Source organism: Thamnophis sirtalis, unplaced genomic scaffold, assembly GCF_051295495.1.
Source record: "Thamnophis sirtalis isolate CommonGarterSnake01/CBP01778 unplaced genomic scaffold, rThaSir2_p1.2 scaffold_2, whole genome shotgun sequence".
NCBI lineage: Eukaryota > Metazoa > Chordata > Lepidosauria > Squamata > Natricidae > Thamnophis > Thamnophis sirtalis.
Window position 1 is genome coordinate 95165457 of NW_028261382.1, and position 22090 is coordinate 95187546.

General features: G+C 46.7%; 1 long non-coding RNA gene across 2 annotated transcripts in view; it reads left to right on the top strand.

Moving 5' to 3' along the window:
• Positions 1-21528, top strand: part of LOC148049002 (uncharacterized) — a 44725-nt gene extending 23197 nt beyond the window's left edge. Inside the window, exons 1-3 of one of the 2 annotated variants that reach the window (XR_015695575.1) lie at positions 11474-11953; positions 15084-15187; positions 20807-21528. This is a non-coding gene — a long non-coding RNA (uncharacterized LOC148049002). Of the gene's footprint in view, positions 1-11473; positions 11954-15083; positions 15188-20806 lie in introns of those variants that run through there. The other variant, XR_015695576.1, reaches the window with a different exon arrangement.
• Positions 21529-22090: the final 562 nt, after the last annotated feature.

A 22090-nucleotide genomic window follows, 5' to 3' on the forward strand; every position in this document is an offset into this window, starting at 1 on the left:
AGCCGAAGTCCACAGTTGAAGTTGCCACGGTTGAAAATCACTGGTCTACAGGATCCCCAAGGAGGCTTAGGAACGAATATGTCAGGCATAAAAGATCAGGTTCGTATGTGACGGTCCAATTAAACTGATTTATTAGTAATCATCCCTCTGAATAGGAGTCTTCTCAACTCATGGTGACCACCTGCTTGGATTCAGATAATGGTCAATGGAGTTGAAGGAGAGTCGGACTTAGTTCACTTGTGGCTATCTAGCCGAGGTGGCGCAGTGGGTAGAGTGCTGTACTGCAGGCCACTTCAGCTGTCTGTTATCTGCAGTTCAACGGTTCAAATCTCACCGGCTCAAGGTTGACTCAGCCTTCCATCCTTCCGAGGTGGGTGAAATGAGGACCCGGATTGTTGTTGGGGGCGATATGCTGACTCTGTAAACCTCTTAGAGAGGGCTGAAAGCCCTATGAAGCGGTATATAAGTCTAACTGCTATTGCTATTGCTATAAGTCGAACTGCTATTGCTATTGCTATTGCTATCTAGGGATTCTAGCAAAGGTGATATGCTTCCAGTTCGCATTGGTTCGGGCGAACCGATATCGGCGGTGGCGCGAGGCTCTGCCCACCCACCCTGACGTCACCAAGAACCTTTGCTCATGTGCTCCTGCTCCCAAACCCGTAGTGAAGAAAATAGAATACCATCTCTGGATTCTCGGCTGATCCCTCTTTTCACGGTTCTACCACAAAATCGCGGAGGACAAAATCGCGCTCGACGAAAGCGCGCATTTGACGTCATCACAGCGCGACGAAAACATCGTGCTGTGATCGAAAAATGTAAAAATAAAGCGAAAACCTTACCCTAACCCCCCCAAACCTAACCCTAACCCTAAACCTAACCCTTAACCTAACCCTAAATCTAACCCTAAACCTAACCGTTAACGTAATGCTAAACCTAACGCTAACCCTTAACCTAACGCTAAACGTAACCCTAACGCTCTAAACCTAACCCTAACCCTTAACCTAACCCTAACCCTAAACCTAAACCTAACCCTTACCTTTATGTGAATCGGCTTGCTTTAATTTTAATTTTATTTCAATTTTTAATTTTTTTCGTCGCGCTGTGATAACGTCACATGCACGCTTTCGTCGAGCGCGATTTTGTCCTCCGCGGTTTTGACGGGTCATGCTTTTCACCCCCACCTCTGGGTTCTGCCCCTTCTCCTCCTACAGCTTGCTATCTAAACCAATAAAGCAAACCAGGATTGAAAATTAAACTAGATGGAATGAGAATCTGACTTGATCTTATGCAGTCTCTTTGACTCCCCCTCCCTCCAAAATAAGTCTAGCTGAGTCCAAGAAGGTTTAACTCCCTGGACGTATCTCTGTTCCTGCAATTTCAATGCTTCGCTTTGGGAAAAACCTCCCCAGGCTGAAAGTAAAACACTGGTTTTCTTTGTTCAGCATTTCATCGTTTCTGTTCCGACCGAGGCTTCCCCAGAAGCACGAAGCCGAGTCCTCGTCCCAATAAAACCCTTTTGTTTCATTGACAGTGAATTCTTCTCCAGCAAAGTCTCTCCTCTCCCACAGTCTTTCAAAATAATTCATAATTACCAATCTTTATCAGGCTTGGAGAGTTGCCAGGCTGATACCTTTCGATGCCGCAATACTTGGCAAGGATGCAGGAATGAACTAAGTGTTTCCTGCAAACTCCACTCCCCTTTGGCTCCTCTTTTATGTCCGCTGGGAGGGGCCATTCACCCTCCAACTGCGGCCTTACTCCCAAGTTGACCCCTGTTCTTTAGCCGTTCCCTTCATCTGGCCACTCTGTGCATGCACACACTGGGAACAGGCTCCAGCTGTTCATCTGCCTCACTGAGGTCTGACTCTGAAGGCAGCTGATAACTGTCAGAGGGCCCTGGCCCCATTTCTGCCTCCAACACAGAGCCCTCATCAGAGCCTTCCCCAGACTCCAGGACTGGCCCATCTTCCTCCCCAACCTCCTCACTGTCCGAATCTTCTGCCAGCTCCACTGGCGGGCCACAACGATTACCTCTGAAAATTATTCCGAATCCTTTCACTAGGCTGTTAAAAGGGGAAGAGGAAAAATGGAGACCCCCCCTCCCACGGACCTGGATTCGTAATACGGAAGGAAATCGGACTTATTAGAAATCTTATTTACATGAGAGAGGTGCAGCGCCTCCTTAAATATCTCGTGGAGCTCCATTTTACAGCAACAGAATCCTGGGAAATGTGGGAATTGCTTGTGTTCGTTGGGTAGCTTCCTCGGCTTTACCTCCTTTGAGATTTATTAGTTGCAGAACAAGGGAGGTGGTTTTTAACTTCATTTGCACCGATTTGCTTCTTGGAGAGAAGCGGGGGGTGGGTGGGTGGGTTGTTTAACATTATTGATTCTTCTTGACTTATCTGTCTCCGTTGGTGCTGTTGACCCTGGCATGATGTTGCCGCAGCCGTTTCCCCCCCGCAATGCCCTTGCATTAAGTCCCATTTACATTCGCCTCTTCCCTCCAGAGAAATCTTTTGTTCTTCCAGAAATTGCTCGTCCATTGCCCTGGAGAATTGAGTGGCTGCTCCTTCTTGGTCCTGTGGTCTTCGTTATGACCTCTTCTCAGGACACTGATTGGTTCCCTGTCCCGCACAAGCTTGAAGTTGACAGAGGACGGACCTTTGGCCTCTCTCTCTGTCCCTTTTTGTTGTCTTGTGTTTTGCATCGCAGTGGTTAAAAAAAAAGAAAAAAGGACAGGCTGGGGAACAGGAGACCAGCCGCAGAGGGTGCCAAGGGACAGCCATGTTTCTCTTTTTTTCTGGCTCACGATGCTCAGGATTGGGCGAGGAGCCGCAATCGCCGCGCGGAAAGAAAGATGGCTTCCCCCACAAGGGCAATAGGCCAAGAGCCATGTTGTCAGAAAGGAACGATTAATCAAGCAAGGCCCTTTGTCTGTGGCTGGAGAGTAAGGAAAAAGAGGAGAGGTGCAAGAATATGGCAATAGGAAGCTTTTGCCTAACAAAGGGCAACGGATTTTGCAGGAATTCCTCGGCGAAATGTGACTTTGCAAACCTTTTGAAACAGACAAAATCTCAAGCTTGCTCTGCCTTGTGAAAAGGTCGAGTGAAAGTGGGTCCAATAAGAACACCAAGAACTTCCATCTTCCTTTTTGCCTAGGCAGACTTGCCCTGGGGCACAGTATTGCGCTTACAGGCTAATTCTGCCAATAGCCAGCAGTTCGATTCTCGCCAAGGTTGACTCAGCCTTCCATCCTTCCAAGATTGGTAAAATGAGGACCCAAATTGTTGGGGGCAAGAGGCTGACTCTGTAAACCGCTTAGAGAGGGCTGTGAAGCACTGTGAAGTGGTATATAAGTCGAAGTGCTATTGCTATTTCCTTCCTTCCTTCCTTCCTTCCTTCCTTCCTTCCTTCCTTCCTTCCTTCCTTCCTTCCTTCCTTCCTTCCTTCCTTCTTCCCTCCCTCCCTTTCTTCCTTTCACAGTGGTTAGAATGCAGTATTGCAGGCTAATTCTGCCAACCGCCAGCAGTTTGACTCTCAATGGCTAAAGGTTGACAGCCTTCCATCCTTCAGAGGTCCGTAAAATGAGGACCCAGATTGTTGGGGGCAAGAGGCCGACTCTATAAACAGCTTAGAGAGGCCAGTAAAGCACTGTGAAGTGATATATAAGTCTAAGTCCTATTGCTAAGTTTGAAAGTAGGTAGATAGGTAGGTGAGGGAGGGAGGGAGAGAGGAAGGGCCGTGGTGGCACAATGGTTAGGTAGGTAGGTAGATAGGCTAGGGAAGGGAGGGAGAAAGGAAGGAAAGGAGGGAGGGAGGGAAGGCCATGGTGGCACTGTGGTTAGAAAGCAGTATGGATACAGTATTGTAGGTTAACTCTGCTAACTGCCAACAATTCGATCATGACTGACTCAAGGTTGACTCAGCCTTCCATCCTTCCGAGGTGGGTAAAATGAGGTCCCAGATTGTTGGGGGCAAGAGGCTGACTTAGAGAGGGCTGTAAAGGCTTTGTGAAGCGGCATATAAATCTAAATGGTATTGCTTCTCTTCCTTCCTTCCTTCCTTCCTTCCTTCCTTCCTTCCTTCCTTCCTTCCTTCCTTCCTTCTTCTTAAAGGTTGATTGAGCCTTCCATCATTCCAAGGTCAGTAAAATGAGGACCCAGATTGATATGCCACTTCACAGTGTTTTGAAGCCCTCTCTAAGCGGTTTACAGAGTCAGCCTATTGCCGAGGTGGCACAGTGGTTAAATGCAGCACTGCAGGCTACTTCAGCTGACTGCAGTTCTGCAGTTCGGCTGTTCAAATCTCACCGGCTCAAGGTTGACTCAGCCTTCCATCCTTCCGAGGTGGGTAAAATGAGGACCCGGATTGTTCTTGGGGGCGATATGCTGACTCTGTAAACCGCTTAGAGAGGGCTGAAAGCCCTATGAAGCGGTATATAAGTCTAAGTATTGCTATTGCTATTGCCCCAATAGGCTGACTCTGTAAACTGCTTAGAGAGGGCTTCAAAACACTGTGAAGTGGTATATACTGTAAGTCTAAGTACTATTGTTATCACATGTCATTTCTCACTCTGTCTTTCTTCGTTTGGAATTTTAAGTTCCTGCCAACTGCTCCTCGCCATAAAAATAAAAATAAACCCTGCTAGCATTTCCTGTTTCATATAATGCAGGTCACTCTTATTGACTTAAAACGAGATGAAAAGAAATGGTGTGACTGAACATCGGCACCAACAGGGCAAAGCAAGAAAAGAGACGAAAAGTACAATCAGCTTCGTCTCTAGTGGAGTCAAAGGAAACTGGAAATTCAAATCTGAGCATGATGTCATGTGCCTACCCAGAGCAGAGCATCAAAATTAGTGAAAAAAATTGGTGTCTAGGTGTGCTACTGCCCTCTGCTGGGCAGAAAGGGTGTTGGGGGATGAAATGGAATTTTCATCGATGAACGAACGTGTTTGGACATTTTTGGAAAAGAAACCCAGAATTTTATTCTATTCAGTTTGGGACTAAAAAAAAAGACCAATGTCTCCAAACTTTATACATTTTCACCATTTAAAACATGCTTTTTAAAATCGCCACTTGCAATAGAGACACAAATCATTTTGCATTGAGAAAACCAAATCCATGTATGGATTCAGCAATATTTGGGTGGCGCTATTGAAGGTACGTGGTGACTCAGTGTTTAAAGCGCTGAGCTTGTCAATGAGAAAGGTTGGCAGTTTGGTGGTTCGAATCCCTAGCGCTGCGTAACGGAGTGAGCTCCCATTACTTGCCCCAGCTTCTGCCAATCTAGCAGTTCAAAAAGACGTAAAAATGCAAGGAGAAAAACAGGAACCACCTTTGGTGGGAAGGGAATGGTGTTCCGTGCGCCTTCGGCATTGAGTCATACCGGCCACATGACCACGGAGACGTCTTCAGATTACGCTGGCTCTTCGGCTTTGAAGCAGAGATGAGCATCCTGGCAGCCTGGTTTTCCACCAATAAATCAATAAACAGACACAATGACATCGACACAATCTACCAACCCCTTAGAACAAAAGAACAACATCAGCCAAAATTCCAAAGACAGCTGTTAGGATTCCAAGTAATACACCCATAGCAAACAATAGCAATAGCAATAGCAGTTAGACTTATATACCGCTTCATAGGGCTTTCAGCCCTCTCTAAGCGGTTTACAGAGTCAGCATATCACCCCCACGGTCTGGGTCCTCATTTCACCCACCTCGGAAGGATGGAAGGCTGAGTCAACCTTGAGCCGGTGAGATCAGAACCGCTGAACTGCAGATAACAGTCAGCTGAAGTGGCCTGCAGTACTGCACCCTAACCACTGCACCACCTCGGCTCATAACACTGAGACCGGTAGATTCCTCAAATAATAGTTTTATTGGATGTATCATATCGGCACAGGCTGGTGAAAACCGACTCTGAATGTTCCCACGGTTTTCACCTAATCAAAAGTAAGAGTTTTTTTCCCCTTTCCCCAAACAGTCACATGGTCCAATCAAGGTTCCATCCAGTTGCCTAGTGATATCGCTCCTCCTCTCTCCGACCATCTGGAGGAATGACCTTGGTTCCCAGGAGAAAGTATTTTGTTTTGGCTACAAAATCCCAGTTATTTCTATTCCTCCCCCACTATCCCTCAGCTCCAGTGTGGCAACACTGAAGCCTCAAAATGTCTTCGGTCAGGTCAGCTTCAGGGTTGACAGCAGCATTTAAAGACCAAAGATGCTGCAAACAAAATTATAACTCAACAGATCACAAGAAATCGGATCCTATCACATGCAGCAGATCAAATCAACCTGAAACCGGACCATGACATTATTAGAAGACATCTGAACAGCAACACCAGCACTAATTTACATTCATACAGGCGGTACTTAAAACCAAGGATTATGTCTCGGCAACTACAGCCAGCCACTCTCATAACCCGAAATCAGACCAGGATTCAGAAAGGTATTTAAAGGCCAGACAAGCACAATGCAAAGCAGACTGACAATGTCTTCTCGAATGGTGACAAAACATTTGCAATCAAATCTCCAAGCTTGGAACTCAAACCAACCACATAACCCCTCCCACCAGGCTAGTGTTTTTCAACCTGGATAACTTTAACATGTGTAGACTTCAACCTCCCAGAATTATTGTGCCCGCTTCTGTGTTCTGGCCCATTCAAAGTCCTCCTAAGGAATGTGAATTTTGTTGGCCACCATGAACAGTGAATCAACACAAGCGCTTTTCTTGTGCACCATTCCGAAATTGTGGCATGGCGGAGAAGTATGTTTTGAACACAAGTATGCTCCCCTTATTCCCATTATTCAGTTATGACTTTTTCCTTCTCTTTCACTCAATGGTTTAATTAGCTCTCATTTACTAAGCGGTGCATTAAAAAAAAAAAGATCGGAGAAACAAACACTCCAAGGGATAATTAGACCACACCGTTCTGATGCTGTCTCAACAACTTAAGATCCCTGCAACTATGGGGGGAAATCCCATTTGCCGTAACTTTAAGTGCCATTGGGTTATCTGTTTTAATCTCTAATCTATTCTAACATGGGTAGAATGGGATGGGAGGGGATGGAATAGAGATTGACAAGTGCTAGGCCAGTGTTTCTCAACCTTGGCAGCTTTAAGATGTCTGGACTCCAACTCCCAGAATTCCCCAGCCATCATTCATTCATTCATTCATTCATTCATTCATTCATTCATTCATTCATTCATTCATTCATTCATTCATTCATTCATTCATTCATTCATTCATTCATGCTGAAGTCCAGATGTCTTAAAGTTGCTAAGGTTGAGAAACTTCTTCCCATTCCTAAGACATCGGTATATCCCCTGTTGTTTAGCATCTTACATACTTTCCATTCGTTTTTCATTTGCAATTTCCTCTTTACGTTTATAATCCCTGTAACCTAATATTTACCTCTATTAATATTTATCATATATGAGAGGAAGAGTGGGAAAGGAGAGAAGATAGGAAGAGAGGGATAGGAGAGAGGGTAAGGGGGGAAGATGAGGAGGATAAGGAGGAGTGGAATGAAGAGAGAGGAGAAGGAGAAAGGAAGGCGAAGTAGAGTAGAAAAGGATGATGGAGGGAAGAAAGGAGGTAGGAGAGAGGTAGAAGAAAGAGGTGTATGGAGAGCAGAAGAGCTAATAATGGGTTTTTATCTTTCTGGCCGTTGTTGGCAAGAGGAACTGATGTAATTACTACTTAATACAATAGGATATTGGCTATGTAATAGTATACATGTGATTTATATGTTATGAAAATGGAAAATAAAAAGGTATATTTTTTAAAAAAAATATTTATCATATATTTTCCCCCACTCTTTTTAAAACATTTTTTTCCCTGCCGGTTTGGGTGAATAGGCAGGGGGAAAAATGCTTTTAAAAGTTTTTAAAAGCTGGCCACGCCCACCCAGTCACATGACCCCTCCACCAAGCCCCGCTCACAGAACCGGTGGCAAAAAAAATACATTTCACCATTGCTCCCCCCACCATCGATTCTGTCCACCCAGCATTTCTGCAGAGTTTGAAATGATTCTATCCTCCCGTCGCCCACAACATTCTGCCCTTCGGAGGAGGCCAGATAGAGCCATGATTGTTTTAGCATGGCACCACAGCTGGGTCCATGGCTTATTTTGGTTTTGGGAGTTATAAAAAGCAAATGTTTTGTCAATCTATCATCCTGAAGGAACCAGTCTGGAGACGTGTTAGCTCGGCTTATTTTTGTTTGGTTTCGTATTAAGAGCACACATTCATCAAGGCTCGGGCATCTCCGCCAGACTTATAAAGTCATTGTACCCCAGTTTATTTAGATATGTCTGGCCTGTTATTTTGGGAAGGGGAAGAAAAAAGCTGGCCCTCGCTTAGGAGAGGATGTTGATCCACGGAACGAGAGATGCAAGTTTGAAAAAATAAAATAAAACTTGGGGAAGCAAATAAGTGGACAGGAAGAAGAAGAAAAAACCCACAGGGGGGGCTGAGCAGGTAACTGTGGGCCTGCTCTAAATAGCAGCTGTTTGATTGAAGTCTGCGAGAAGCCAGAGGCATGCTGAGCTGACCAGATTTAAGATTAGACTAACATTAATCATATTTGAAGCCAGTCATGTGTTTTAAGCATGTTGAATGCATCTGTAAGAAGAAGGGAGGAGGAGGAGGAGGAGGAGGAAGAAGAAGAAGAAGAAGAAAAGGAAAATTTATAGAACTGGCTAAAAGCCTATGTACTGTATTTTTCAGAGTATAAGACACACCAAGGTTTTGAAGAAGCAAAAACCTTTTTTTTAAAGGAAAGTTTTTGCACTCTGCAAACCTCTCCAAAATGCCCCCTTTTTTGTGAAAATGGGCCCATTTTCCCTCCAAAAAGAGCATAATAGCCTTTAGGAGGCTTGAAGAATGCTCCCACGGGGTGGGGGCCACCAAAAATGAGCAAAAAACTGGCCATTTTTCGCAAAAATGGCTCTGTTTTTGTCAAATAAAGGGCATGCATAGCCCTTAGGAGGCTTGTAGAGTGCTCCTGGGGATGGGGCAAATTTGAGCAAAAAATGGCCCGTTTTTCACTCACTTCTGCCCTCCCCAGCCCCCGGGAGCACTCTACAAAACTCCTAAAGGCTATGCACGGCCGTTTTTGCGAAGGGGGCGGCGTTTCAGGAAGCGAAAAAGGCTGTATTCAGTGTATAAGATGCACCCAGATTTTCAGCCTCTTTTTTGGGGGGGGAAGGTGCATCTTATACTCTGAAAAATACGGCAATCCATCTTTTGCATTCCATGGAGTCCATTTGAACACATCCTAATACAGTGATGGCTAACCTTTTTTGCCATCGCGTGCCAAAAGCAGGGGGAAGGGGGACATTGTGCATGTGTGTGCCAACCCCCATAATTTTATGCACCCTCCCCCCTGTGCATGTGCATGCGACACCCTCCCCATGCGACTCCCGCTTTTGGCACGCGATGGCATGGTGCCCCGTTTTTTGCTCTTCCCAGGCTCCAGATCCTTTCTAGGCATTCTCCCCCCCCCCCAGGGGCCGTCCGGAGGCCAAAAACGGCCCATTTGCTGACTTCCGGATGGACCGGAAGGTCCATTTCTCTCTCTCTCCCAGGCTCCAGAGCCTTTCTAGCAGCCTAGGGAGGGTGAAAATGGTCTTCCCCACACCCCCGGAGGCCCTCCGGAGGCTGAAAACAGCCTGTTTCCTGACTTCTGGTGGGCCCAGAAGGCCTAAAAATCAGCTGAGCTCACGTGCCCGCCGATATGGATCCACGTGCCACCTGTGTCCACCCTGGCTTTGGGGTTGAATGGAGATCTGAACCTGGACTTTCCCATCCAGATGAAACATTTAATCTCTATCTTTACAGTAACTTTGTTTGAAGCTGAAAGATAATTTTTGTTGTTTCATAAGGCCACTCAACTCTATAATGACTCTGAGCTATAGATAAGGTCCCCATGTTTTAAGAAAGATGCTTTTCATGGAAGATTGGATATAATGAAGCTTCTAGAACAGGAGTCCAACATCTCCTGTCACTGCACTCTAAATCTTTATTAAACAGGTGTAGGAGATAGATTTAGAGGTTCTTCTTAGGTCAGGGGTCAGCAACTTGCAGCTCTGGAGCCGCATGTGGCTCTTTCATCCCTCTGCTGTGGCTCCTTGTTGCCGGTTGGAGCCACAATTTTGAGATGCACTTCCTGTTTGGGAGGTGGGGAGCACGGCGTGCTGGGAGGAGACCAGTGGTGAAATTCAATTTTTTTACTACCGGTTCTGTGGGTGTGGCTTGGTGGGCATGGCAGGGGAAGGATATTGCAAAATCCCCATTCCCTCCCCACTCTGGGGCCAGCCAGAAGTGGTATTTGCCAGTTTTCCGAACTAGTCAATTTTTCCGCTACTGGTTCTCCAGAACCTGTCAGAACCTGCTGAATTTCACCCCTGGATGAGATTCTATGGCAAGGGGTGTGTTTTTCGGTTGGCTGCACAATTGATAGGGCTTTCACTTAGGATAGGCAGAGGATAGGCTAGGAGGAGACTCTATGGTGGGGGGAACCAGACTTCCAGTTGGCAGAGGAAAAAAGACACTGCGCTAGGAGGAGACTCTATGGTGGGGGGAACCAGACTTCCAGTTCGCAGAGAAAAAAGGATACCGTGCTAGGAGGAGACTCTATGGTGAGGGGAACCAGACTTCCAGTTCGCAGACAAAAAAGGATACCGTGCTAGGAGGAGACTCTATGGTGGGGGGAACCAGACTTCTAATTGGCAGAGGAAAAAGAACACCGTGCTAGGAGGAGACTCTATGGTGGGGGGAACCAGACTTCCAATTGGCAGAGGAAAAAGAACACCGCGCTAGGAGGAGACTCTATGGTGGGGGGAACCAGACTTCCAGTTCGCAGAGGAAAAAGGACACCGTCCTAGGAGGAGACTCTATGGTGGGGGAATCAGACTTCCGGTCATCTCCTGAATTCAATGGGGGCCCTCCGTTAAGGACCTTTGGGGCCCTTTGACTGTTTAAGGTTGCCGACCCCTGTTTTAGTTTTACACATCAGGGAGTGGTGAGGGACCCAGAAGAGTTCCTAGGAGACCAGCAGTCACAAATGGCTCCTGCCAAATGACTCTCTAGGAGAGGGTGCTCTCCGTGCATTGTTGGCCTTCCTTCCTCCACAACCGGAATGGAATCAGCCAGGTGCTCCATCATGTCACAAGCTCCTTTTGATTCTTATCTCAAAGCCAGACAACCAGACAGCCAGTGGTGTGATGCTAATGTAGCCTCTGGCAGCCTTTGCCAAGTATTGATTAAGCATCCGATTTGCTTCCCTCGATAATAGGCCATCAGACTAAGCCAATAAGTGAGAAGAACACAGACCTGTCACAATCATTCGATGTGACAGTGGAACCAATGGAGAGAAGAAGGGCCGGGATTGGATGATAACGGAAGCGGCCGGGGGGGGGGGCATGAGAGCCGGGGAGGAAGGAAATCTGTCTTAGCAACAGCAGAAAATACCTTCTCTGTGTCCCCCCACAAACACCCCATTATCCTTCCCTTCCTGCGCCCTCAGCTCGGTGACACTGGAGATGCCTGAATAGCTTTCTCAATATTTTGAGCCAGAATGTGCCGTTTCCACCCAGTTAGGAAATTAATCATGAGCGATGAAGATGAGCTTAGCTGGTTTCCTCCCATCAACTTTTAGAACAAGGTTGAGCGTAAGAGGAGAAAGGATTCGCCGTTCGATCTTTAGATGGTAGAAATGGCTCCTCTCTTAATCCTTCCTTTGGGCCACTCTAATTGCGAGAGTCAGCCTTGGGCACAGTAATGGTGGAAGGATCAGGCTAGAAAACGGGAGACTGGGAGTTCTAGTCCTGCCTCAGGAATGACATCTTCTTGGGCCAGTCACTCTTTCTCAGCTCTAGAATGGAGGCAATGGCAAACAGATGGACAAACAGACAGACTCTTCTCACCGTTGTCCATAGGTAATCAAAATAGAGCTGAAAGGGACCTTGGAGGTCTTCTAACCTGACTCCCTACTCAAGCAGGAAACCCTAGACCATTCCAGACAGGTGGCCGTCCAGTATTTTCTTTAAAAACCTCCAGCGATGAAGCCCCTACAACTTCTGGAGGCAAGCTGTCCCACTGGTTAATGGTTCTTACTGTTAGGAAGTCTCTCCTTAGTTCCAGGTTGCTCCTCTCCTTGATGAGTTTCCATCCATTGCTTCTTGTTGACCTAGAACTAAGGAGGAATTTCTTGACAGTGAGAACAATTAATCAGTGGGACAACTTGCCTCCAGAAGTTGTAAATGCCCCAACACTGGACGTTTTAAAGAAGAGATTGGATAACCATTTGTCTGAAGTGGTGTAGGGTTTCCTACCTAAGCAGGGAGTTGGACTAGAAGACCTCCAAGGTCCCTTCCAACTCTCTTATTCTATATTCTATGCAGGGTGTATTCTATATTCTATGCCTTTTCCCTCCCCAAGCATTCTCTCCTTTTCATAATGCATATAGACTTAGGTTGTTCTGTGTTCTCGTATAATCTCCAATCCAAACACTGGTCACATGGATATTCGTTCCTTCAGACCAAGGAACTTTTATCCCAGGAGTGGTATTCTACCGGTTCGGACTGGATCATCTGAACCGGTAGCAGAAATTGTGGGTGGCCCCACCCACTCCACATCCCATTTAGGCCCTTTTTTCCACCAAAAGCACATGCTTTGTCTGTGCGCATGCACGGAGATGGTAGGGTTGTAAACTGGTAGGGAAGGTAAGTGAATCCCATCCCTGATTTACACGCACATCCAAAGCTTATGTATTTGTATGTATTAGCTTGTCAAACATGTGCAAGATAGCAGGGATTAATATAAGCATGGACATGAACGAACGAAATGAGTACAAATCAATGGGGACATTAGGACAGGGACAGTAGGCACAGTAGGATCTCTTAGGAATGGGGTGAGGTAGACAGTTTAAGGTTGAAGCTGTGGGGGGTTTGAGGATGTAACCACGGAGTTGGGTAGAGCATTCCAGGCGTTGACCACTCTGTTGCTGAAGTCGTAATTTTTGCAATTGAGTTTGGACTGGTTTACCTTGTGTTCTGACTCCCCTCGTCCCACACCAACACACTCTGAGCCAAAGATAAGTTACGGCATTTAATTAACAGACAGACAGGTCCTTGGCAGCAAACCGGCACAGACAAGCTTGGGCAGCAATCCAGCACAGATAAGCCGTGGCAGCAATCCAGCCTGCCAAGCTCACAATAATGTTCTCCAACATTAGTTCCTGCATTGACTTCTGCAAGAGGGGCTTGTACACAAGTAGTCCTTTTATAGTCTGGAGAGGAGCCTAATTACCACCAGCTGAGTGCAATTACCTCCTGTACTTGCACAACTGTTCCTGACGCCTATTAGCTTCTCGGTGCCGGGCATCCAGGAACAACTCATTGTCAGGGTCACACTCCCTTGTCTCCTCCCCACTGGTCCAAGGCTCAGGCGCCTCCTGGTGGTCAACCAGCCTCTCTGCGCCCTGCTCGGAGTTGGAACCCTGTCCAGGGTCCTCCACATCCTCCAAAGCCGACTCATAGGGCCCCTCGCTGTCGGAGTCTGGTGGCAGCTCCAACGGCTCCTGCTGGGCCACAACACCTTGAGTTTGTATTGATCGCTTGCCTGTGTATTGTTGAGGTAGGGTCTCTCTTCCAACTCAGACTACAGCAAGCTTAATGCATTGACCGTGGGGAATATCTTGAAAAAGAGCACCGTGAACATTTGCTTTCCTTTGTTGTAATTATTCTGAAGCTTCGATGATTACTGTTACGTGCTCAGTCCCAGATGAGAGTAGATTCCCAGGCGGAATTCCCTTGGAAGATTAACTAAAATTGGTGAAATGGCAACAAACGAGATGTGTTATTTTCCATTCAATCATGAGGCCATTTTTATACCCAGCGTGCCTGATAGAAAGTTCCTTTTCTGGAACGTATAAAACTATCAGGGTCTCCAGTAAAGTTAGTCTCCAATTACAACTTTTGGTGTAGTAGAGGAATATTTACTTCTTTTAGGGGGGCAGAATTCATAAAGGGTCTGTTGTTGTTGGTTGTGAAGTCGTGTCTGACCCATCGCGACCCCATGGACAACCTTCCTCCAGGGCTTCCTGTCCTCTACCCTCCTCTGGAGTCCATTTAAGCTCACGCCGACTGCTTCGGTGACTCCATCCAGCCACCTCCTTCTCTGTCATCCCCTTCTTCTTTTGCCCTCCATCGTTCCCAGCATGAGGCTCTTCTCCAGGGAGTCCTTCTTCCTTCTCCTTAGGTGGCCAAAGTCTTTGAGTTTCCTCTTCAGGATCCGGCCTTCTAAAGAGCAGTCAGGGTTGATCTCCTCTAGGACTGACCGGTTGGATGGCCTTGTAGTACAAGGGACTTAGGTGATAGATAGGCAGGCAGGCAGATAAACAGATAGGTAGGTAGGTAGATAGAAGTCCCCTTCTCCTTCTTCTTCTTCTTCTTCTTCTTCTTCTTCTTCTTCTTCTTCTTCTTCTTCTTCTTCTTCTTCTTCTTCTTCTTCTTCTTCTTCTTCTTCTTCCCTCCATTGTTCCCAGCATGAGGCTCTTCTCCAGGGAGTCCTTCCTTCTCCTTAGGTGGCCAAAGTCTTTGAGTTTCCTCTTTAGGATCTGGCCTTCTAAAGAGCAGTCAGGGTTGATCTCCTCTAGGACTGACCAGTTGGATGGCCTTGCAGTCCAAGGGACTCAATGCAAGAGTCTTCTTCTCCAGCACCAGAGTTCAAAGGCCTCCATTCTTTGGCTTCCTTCCTTCTCATTAGGTGGCCAAAGTCTTTGAGTTCCCTCTTCAGGATCTGGCCTTCTAAAGAGCAGTCAGGGTTGATCTCCTCTAGGACTGACCGGTTGGATGGCCTTGCAGTCCAAGGGACTCATGGGAGTCTTCTCCTGCACCAGAGTTCAAAGGCCTCCATTCTTTGGTGCTCAGCCTTTCTTAAGTCTTAGCCACTGAGTCACCTTTTCTATTTTGCAGACAATAAACCTGTTAATCCTTTACAGGCTGCATAATCCTTTACTGTTTGGCTGGAGATTATAACACACCTGTCCTTCTGTTCCATTGTTAGATGTTTCGCAACAGACCTGAGATGGAGTGATGCAACAAGATGTCCCTACTTTCCTTGGGCTCCAATCAAGACGTTAATTCCCTCCCAACTGGTTTCCAGCACGTGTAAGTAATCTAGAGATATCATTATATCAATAGCAGTTAGACTTATATACCGCTTCATAGGGCTTTCAGCCCTCTCTAAGCGGTTTACAGAGTCAGCATATCGCATACCCACAGTCTGGGTCCTCATTTCACCCACCTCGGAAGGATGGAAGGCTGAGTCAACCTTGAGCCGGTGAGATTAGAACCGCTGAACTGCAGATAGCAGTCAGCTGAAGTGGCCTGCAGTACTGCACCCTAACCACTGCGCCACCTCGGCTCTTGAAGGATTTGCCACAACTTGGCATAGATTTCTCATCCAACCGGGCATGGGTTGCTGCTGGCATTAATGTCAGTTCGGTTCACAGGCAATTTTGCGTGCGCTCACCACACGTGCATGCAGTTACCCATAAATAGATCTGTGCATGTACAGAACATTAAAAATGGGGGGGGGGAAACCATGCCACCCTGACCGGGGAACCAGTTTGGAAGCATGGCAGGCCTGGGTAGCTGCCAGTTCCGATGATACAGGCCAGCAAACCACTTCCGGTTCAGCCGAACTGGTCCGAACCGTTAAGAACCCACCTCTGCGTCCAACCATATGAAATCAGGTGCCAAAGTAAGGTTGACTTATCTTTCCATCCTTCTGAGGTGGGTAAATTGAGGACCCAGATTGTTGGGGGGGGGCAAGAGGCTGACAAGAGAGGACTGGAAAGTGGTATATAAGTCTAGGTGCTATTGCTGTTGCTATTTCTCCTTCCTTCCTTCCTTCCTTCCTTCCTTCCTTCCTTCCTTCCTTCCTTCCTTCCTTCCTACCTACCTACCTACCTACCTACCTACCTACCTACCTACCTACCTACCTGTTAGAATGCACATTGCAGGCAAACTCTGCCCACTGCCAGCAGTTCGATCCTGACTGGCTCAAGGTTGACTCAGCCTTCCATCTTTACAAGATGGGTAAAATGAGGACCCAGATTGTTCGGGGGCAAGAGGCTGTTAACCATTTAGAGGGGGCTATGAAGCACTATGCAGCGGTATAGAAGTCTAAGTGCTCGTCTATTGCTATTCATCTTGACATGAATGAGGTCCACTGAAGTGCTCTCTCTGAAGGATGCAAGGTGCAATACGTGGATCCAACTTGAAACAAAGTCATCCATCCCTTCACTTCACTGGAAATGAACTTCTGGTCACACACATCGTAGCTCATCTTCTCGGGCAAAGGATGTGGATGCTTTGTTCCGTTTTCTAGCCTCACAGTTTATGCACAACGCTTTGGGAAGTTGATTCAAAGTCATGCTTTGTAGACCTCTTTGTCAAGATTGGGCATCTAGAAAGCATCCAGTGGTGGGTTTCAAAAATTGTTGGAACCTACTCTGTGGGTGTGGCCTCCTTTGTGGGAGTGGCTTACTACCCATGTGACCGGATATGAAATTATGAATTAGTACTTAGGTCGGTCCAAGTAAATATTCAGAAACTCTGGCATTGAAGCATGCAAGTCTTAAAGCTGTCAAGTTACAAGATCCTTGCACCCCTAACCCTTTAGGAAAAAAAATTAGGGGTCTTCAAATCTGACAGCTTTAAGACTTGTGGACTTCAACTCCCAGAATTCCTCCTCCAGTCACGTTGGCTCAGGAACTCTGGCATTGAAGCATGCAAGTCTTAAAGCTGTCAAGTTACAAGATCCTTGCACCCCTAACCCTTTAGCAGTGGTGGGTTTCAAAAAACTTTGGAACCTCTTCTGTAGGTGTGGCCTGCTTTCCGGGTCCACTGGTGGAACCTCTTCTAACCGGTTCGGTAGATTTGACGAACCGGTTCTACCGAATAGGTGCGAACTGGTAGGAACCCACCTCTGAAAGCATCGCATAACTCCAGGGCCTCTTGTGCAGGTTGTCTTGAGTCAACAACAGCATACAGGAGTAGATTGGAAAATACAGAAGCAGATGGTTTTCACATACACACTTTTGTAGGTTAAAGCAGCAGTCACCAACTTGTGGTTCATGGACCACTGGTGATCCACGAGAAAATTTTGATGGTCCACAGAACAATTATTTGCATTTTTTATATTGCACTAAATCAGAGGTCCTCAAAATACGACTCCTGGGCTGGATACGTGCAATGAACGCTTGTGTTGCTGCAGAGAGTCTCCCCCTTCAGGGTTTTTTTTTTGTGTGGGTCAGAAATTCCAACATGGGGTCTGCTTCAGCCTCCTGGTGTGGGGCTTTGGGTGAAGGTTGGAGGGAAGCACCGCTGGTGGTGAAGAGCCGGAGGGCCTCGTTCCAGTGGGACTGCATCATGGCCTGGAGCTGGCTGACCATCTCAGCCCACTGCAGAAGCAGCTGAGCTAGGCAGCAGCAGCAGCCAGTATCACTGAAGTAGCCACAACTTTCCCAAATATTCCCTCGCACGTCTAAGATTTTGGATGCTTTCTGTAATTTAACCTATTTGAGGGACCTTGATTCAAAAACGGTTGCCCCATTGTATTTTGGCTCCAGGAGTCGTCTATCGAAACATTTGGAAGACATTAAGCTGGGGGGAATCGGTAATGAGTGTATATACAACCTCCATCCAGTAGATGGCAGTGTTCAATGTCCCTGTGGTTTAGCTCCTCTCCTCTCCCTTTTTTCCTTGCGGAAATTTCTAAAAAAAGTGCTATGTATGAATCTTTTTTTTATTGTGGGGCGGGAGAACAGGGACTACGTGAAAATAGCGCTTTCATAAGATAGACAAATGTCCAAATAGGTTTTGTTTCTATTTTCTAGGGAAAAAAATTGATTTAAAAAATAAAATAAAATAGAAGATAGTGTTGATGATGTGGGTGTCAAAGGTACAATCCTGGAGTGGGAATGAAATGCTCAATTGCAATCAACACGAGGAATCATCAAAGCAGGAACAAGCAAGGACCAAAACAAAGGGATTAATGGGTTTAGATCAGGCTTGTGTCAGCACTTTTCAAATTTGGCTTCTTTAGGACAGTGGGGAAATTCAATTTTTTTTACTACCGGTTCTGTGGGCGTGGTGCGGCGGGGGTGGGTGTGGCAGGGAAAGGATACTGCAAAATACCCATTCCCTCCATACTCCAGGAGAAGGATAATGCCACATCCCCATTCCCTCCCCACTCGAGGAGAAGGATACTGCAAAATCCCCATTCCCTCCTCACTCCAGGAGGATACTGTAAAATCCCCATTCTCTCCCCACTCGAGGAGAAGGATACTGCAAAATCCCCATTCCCTCCCCACTCCAGGGGAAGGATAGTGTAAAATCTCCATTCCCTCCCCACTCGAGGAGAAGGATGCTGCAACATCCCCATTCCCTCCCCACTGCAGGAGAAGGATACTGTAAATCCCCATTCCCTCCTCACTCCAGGGGAAGGATACTGCAAAATCCCCATTCCCTCCCCACTCCAGGGGAAGGATACTGCAAAATCTCCATTCCCTTCCCACTCCAGGGGAAGGATACTGCAAAATCTTCATTCCCTCCCCACTCCAGGGGAAGGATAGTGTAAAATCTCCATTTCCTCCCTACTCCAGGGAAGGATACTGTAATATCCCCATTCCCTCCCACTCCAGGGGAAGGGTACTGTAAGATCCTCATTCCCTCCCACTCCAGGGTAAGGATACTGCAAAATCCCCATTTTCTCCCACTCCAGAGGAAGGATACTGTAAAATCCCCATTCCCTCCCCACTCCAGGGGAAGGATACTGCAAAATCTCCATTCCCTTCCCACTCCAGGGGAAGGATACTGCAAAATCTTCATTCCCTCCCCACTCCAGGGGAAGGATACTGCAAAATCTCCATTCCCTCCCCACGCTGGGGCCAGCCAGAGGTGGCATCTGCTAGTTCTCCAAACTACTCAAAATTTCCACTCCCGGTTCTCCAGAACCGGTCAGAGCCTGCTGGATTTCACCCCTGCTTTAGGGTGTATGGACTTTAACTCCCAGAATTCCATCCTGGCTGGGGAATTCTGGGAGTTGAAGTCCACCTATTGGCCTAGACCAAGAGTAAAGATATCTACAACCATCTTGCGATCTAAGGAAGTGAGACATAGACACTGACTTTTGTAGGAAGTTAGCACCCATCCCTCCCTCTCCTAGAAGAATGAAATATTTTAGGAAATATTAAAAAGGCAGAATATTATATTTCCCTGTGTGAGAAAAGGAGAAACGTGTTTTAAAAACAAAGGAACTCCCTGAAGCTCCCTATCCCCCCACTTTGTCAATGGGCCATTAAGGCCTGAGCCAGCCTATGCTACATAACAAAGATCTACCCGCCCTTCAGGCAGAGCCATTTCATTGTCCTTCATTGCACCATCTACCAAGTTTCGACCAAACTTAGCACACAGACAATCTACAAAGTTGCTATGACCTCTGACAGCAACCAATCAGGGTACTCTTCCTGTGCCCCAGGAAGTTCAAAGTCCAGAGAGGGCATAAAACCCTCAGCATCTCTTCCCTTTTCACCCAGGAGCTCCAAGGCGTGTGATCCTGTCCACCATTAAACCATCTTTTCAAATAGCCTCCATGAATCCTTTTTCCCCACTTGGAACTGAACCCAGATGGACATTTTCTTCCAACACTTTCTTCCAAGCTTAAAGTTGATGTTCTACCAGGCTTCCTCTGAATTTGAAACATGGACTCCGTTACTCTCCTGAAATATTTCTCTCTGTATCTACTGCAGTGGTGGGTTTCAAAAATTGTTCAAACCTACTCTGTGGGTGTGGCCTCCTTTGTGGGAGTGGCTTGCCACCCATGTGACCGGATGGGAGTGGCTTGCCGCCCATGTGACCGGATATGAAGATGCCGACGACACTTGTCAGAACCACCTTAAATTACCTCACACACAGCACTGGCATGCATAAGAATAGGATGTAAACTTGTTTTTTAAAAGGCATCTTCGGTTTGCACTAAAACAACTTCAATACACGCAATGTTCTTGTCAGATCCTCTCCATTAGATAATAAGGAAAGAAGACCACGAGACTCCATGAGTAGAAATCAAGTGTACTTTTACTAAGTATAAATGATTAAAGGCATAGCGAAGCGAAGTCTGATTATTTAGGCGCGAAAGCAATTGATATATAGAATAGCCCATTCCCCACCCCTTGGCATCACAGTTACAGTCCAATCATAATTCTCTCAAGTGTCAGGTGTGAGATAACTTCAAAAGGCATCACGAAGTTCTGCTTGCACCACAAACGCAGTAGTCATCCTTACCTTTCACAGAGGCCCTGAGTTTTATAAATAGGAGCATGATAGTGTAGAATAATCATATCCAAGGACCAGTGGTGTGGCCTGCTTTCCGGGTCCACTGGTGGAACCTCTTGTAACCGGTTCAGTAGATTTGACGAACCGGTTCTACCGAATAGGTGCGAACTGGTAGGAACCCACCTCTGATCTACTGCCTAAAATACCCATTCTTTCACACCTGCACACACAGAAGAACATACAAGCAGTCCTAAGAGTGCTTGTAGGGTGTGTTTCAAGAGTCTTTGTTGTCAGATCAAGGCAAAGGATCCTTCCAGCGTCCTTTCTACATTTTTTTTTTAAAAAAATGGAACAAAAGAATAAGTGGGATCCTTGTCTCCAACCCATGGCAGATTTTTTCCCCCTTTCCCCTTCCCCGTCCCTCTCCCTTTCTCGCTTTCACAGAGAATGAGCTGCAGGTGTTTTACTACAACACAAAAGTTAACAAGGCTAGAGGTGTTGGCCAACAGCCAGGAGAAGAAAATTGCCCTAGAAGAGCAAGATGAGAAAATGACAAGAATTGTCCCATGCTGAGTTTTTGTACCTTTTTGTGACTTCCCCCCCAAACGAAATGCATCGGTCAGTAATCAAAGGTTTTACAAAGTCCTTTTGGCTTCTTGGCCTCTGAATCAAAATGCGAAGACCATCTGCCGGGATTTTATTGTCTTTTGAGAGCTATCAACCATATCCTGATCTCAGTTACGCCACTGTAAGCCCGTAACTTTGTCCCGGAGGAAAATCAAAAGGAGTTACTCTTTTTTGGGCCACGCATCAGGGCAACCGACTGATGAAAATCTAAATTTGTACCCCACCACCCATTTCCTGCGAGCATACGGTTCCCTCTCTCTCTCTCACCAGAGTAATATCGGTGGCCCGTTTCCCCCTTTTCAGCCATGTTGTCATGGTGATTTCCTTCCCTTCTCTGGAGCTGGTATGAAATCTCTGGATTATTGTCTCCACGTTTATCTGCCCACCTCAATCAAAGTCGGAGTTCAATGAGAGTGCAAGACACAAAGAGAAGGCGGCGTAGCTACTGATCTCGGCCCTCTGCTCCCATTCTCTGTGGAGGCCAAAGTCTTCCTTGCCAAGTCCATCCTCAGATGTCCCAATAAAAAAACACAACATGCTTTGTCTAGCACTTCCAATATTGACGACAAGGGAGTGGGGGGAAAGGGGTGGGCTGCCTCTCTTGATTGCTTTGAAAACAAGGCCGGCTTATTGGGTGTGTGTGTCTGTGAAACTGTGCATTATTGAACAATTAAAACAAGAGATTTTGCAAGAGAAGCAGGCAATCCGCTTTTGAGGATACCGAGGAAGGAAGGAAGGAAGTCGTTTTGAACAAACAAAGAGGGACTTCTGCACTCAGGTGACAGGTCCAACTGTAACAGAGTGGGAATTAAAATTAGGAGAAGCCTGCTCAGATAGGCCATGCTGGATTAAAGAGATATCCAGACAGAGAATCCAAGTAAAAATGAGTCTAGGGAAAGAAGTCATGGCTTTCCGCTCTGGATTGCTTAGAAGTATGGCAGTGTGGCTCAGCAGTGGCTCAGTGGCTAAAACACTGAGCTTGTCGATCAGAAAGGCCAGCAGTTCGGCGGTTCGAATCCCTAGCGCCGCGTAATGGAGTGAGCTCCCGTTACTTGTCCCAGCTTCTGCCAACCTAGCAGTTTGAAAGCACGTAAAAATGCA